The 2,500-nt window shown below is 47.9% G+C and overlaps 1 protein-coding gene across 1 annotated transcript in view; it reads left to right on the forward strand.

The window, feature by feature from the left end:
• Positions 1 to 2,500, forward strand: part of LOC124020914 (transcription factor COE3-like) — a gene marked incomplete at its 3' end in the record, with an annotated part of 226,665 nt that overhangs the window by 161,268 nt on the left and 62,897 nt on the right. The gene's annotated exons all lie outside the window — the stretch shown is intronic.

The raw sequence follows: 2,500 nt of genomic DNA on the forward strand, positions 1-2,500 counted from the left end.
TTACTGGGTTCTGTAGTGTGGGGTCAGGTTGTTACTGGGTTCTGTAGTGTGAGGTCAGGTTGTTACTGGGTTCTGTAGTGTGGGGTCAGGTTATTGTTACTGGGTTCTGTAGTGTGAGGTCAGGTTGTTACTGGGTTCTGTAGTGTGAGGTCAGGTTGTTACTGGGTTCTGTAGTGTGGGGTCAGGTTGTTACTGGGATCTGTAGTGTGGGGTCAGGTTGTTACTGGGTGCTGTAGTGTGGGGTCAGGTTGTTACTGGGTTCTGTAGTGTGAGGTCAGGTTGTTACTGGGTTCTGTAGTGTGAGGTCAGGTTGTTACTGGGTTCTGTAGTGTGGGGTCAGGTTGTTACTGGGATCTGTAGTGTGAGGTCAGGTTGTTACTGGGTTCTGTAGTGTGAGGGCAGGTTGTTACTGGGTTCTGTAGTGTGAGGTCAGGTTGTTATTACTGGGTTCTGTAGTGTGAGGTCAGGTTGTTGTTACTGGGTTCTGTAGTGTGGGGTCAGGTTGTTACTGGGTTCTGTAGTGTGGGGTCAGGTTGTTATTACTGGGTTCTGTAGTGTGGGATCAGGTTGTTGTTACTGGGTTCTGTAGTGTGGGGTCAGGTTGTTACTGGGTTCTGTAGTGTGGGGTCAGGTTGTTGTTACTGGGTTCTGTAGTGTGAGGGCAGGTTGTTACTGGGTTCTGTAGTGTGGGGTCAGGTTGTTACTGGGTTCTGTAGTGTTGGGTCAGGTTGTTACTGGGTGCTGTAGTGTGGGGTCAGGTTGTTACTGGGTTCTGTAGTGTGAGGTCAGGTTGTTACTGGGTTCTGTAGTGTGGGGTCAGGTTGTTACTGGGATCTGTAGTGTGAGGTCAGGTTGTTGTTACTGGGTTCTGTAGTGTGAGGTCAGGTTGTTACTGGGTTCTGTAGTGTGGGGTCAGGTTGTTGTTACTGGGATCTGTAGTGTGAGGTCAGGTTGTTGTTACTGGGTTCTGTAGTGTGAGGTCAGGTTGTTGTTACTGGGTTCTGTAGTGTGGGGTCAGGTTGTTGTTACTGGGTTCTGTAGTGTGAGGTCAGGTTATTGTTACTGGGTTCTGTAGTGTGGGGTCAGGTTGTTACTGGGTTCTGTAGTGTGGGGTCAGGTTGTTACTGGGTTCTGTAGTGTGAGGTCAGGTTGTTGTTACTGGGTTCTGTAGTGTGGGGTCAGGTTGTTACTGGGATCTGTAGTGTGGGGTCAGGTTGTTACTGGGTTCTGTAGTGTGAGGTCAGGTTGTTACTGGGTTCTGTAGTGTGGGGTCAGGTTGTTACTGGGATCTGTAGTGTGGGGTCAGGTTGTTACTGGGTTCTGTAGTGTGAGGTCAGGTTGTTGTTACTGGGTTCTGTAGTGTGGGGTCAGGTTGTTACTGGGTTCTGTAGTGTGGGGTCAGGTTGTTACTGGGTTCTGTAGTGTGGGGTCAGGTTGTTACTGGGTTCTGTAGTGTGGGGTCAGGTTGTTACTGGGATCTGTAGTGTGGGGTCAGGTTGTTACTGGGATCTGTAGTGTGGGGTCAGGTTGTTACTGGGTTCTGTAGTGTGGGGTCAGGTTGTTACTGGGTTCTGTAGTGTGGGGTCAGGTTGTTACTGGCATCTGTAGTGTGGGGTCAGGTTGTTACTGGGTTCTGTAGTGTGGGGTCAGGTTGTTACTGGGTTCTGTAGTGTGGGGTCAGGTTGTTACTGGGTTCTGTAGTGTGGGGTCAGGTTGTTACTGGGATCTATAGTGTGGGGTCAGGTTATTGTTACTGGGTTCTGTAGTGTGAGGTCAGGTTGTTGTTACTGGGATCTATAGTGTGAGGTCAGGTTATTGTTACTGGGATCTGTAGCTAGATCCTTATAAAAGCCCTACTGTGGTGTCGTTCTCATCAATGAGGAAACCAGCACAGCTGACTCCACATCAGAAGACTGACTGATTGGCTGCTCTGCAGAGACAAAGGGGAAAAAAAGAGAGAAAAGTACATTCGGAGCAGCAAAGAAGTCTGGGAAATATAAATACAGGAAGGTCAGAGTTCAACCTTCTGTCCTTCCTGTTGGACTCGGTTCAGTTCAAACACTCTGGGGAAACGGGACCTTTTATCAAAGGCGTATTAGCTAGTTGTCACTGGCAAGTACAAGTGGCTGGTATGTATAGTATGATGTTACCCAAACCTTTAATAGCATGAGGGTGTTGTTGTCTTAATTAGGCAGTGATTATCATCACTCTGTCATAACACTAGTGTTTTAATAATGCAACAGGAGAGGCAAAGCAAAGGCGTTATATCAATGAAATGCACTATATCAACCCCCAGATCTCTGCAGGGGAAGGAAATGACTGTTTTTTTTTGGGGGGGCGGGTTGTTCTTTACTAATGACAAAACGGGCAGAGAAAGACAATCTAATAATTGATGCCCAAAGCTGTGAAGTCGTTACGGGCTGTGACGTATTGTTTGTCTCTCTCTCTCTCTCTCTCTCTCTCTCTCTCTCTCTCTCTCTCTCTCTCTCTCTCTCTCTCT

The sequence above is a fragment of the Oncorhynchus gorbuscha genome, unplaced genomic scaffold, assembly GCF_021184085.1.
Source record: "Oncorhynchus gorbuscha isolate QuinsamMale2020 ecotype Even-year unplaced genomic scaffold, OgorEven_v1.0 Un_scaffold_983, whole genome shotgun sequence".
Lineage (NCBI taxonomy): Eukaryota > Metazoa > Chordata > Actinopteri > Salmoniformes > Salmonidae > Oncorhynchus > Oncorhynchus gorbuscha.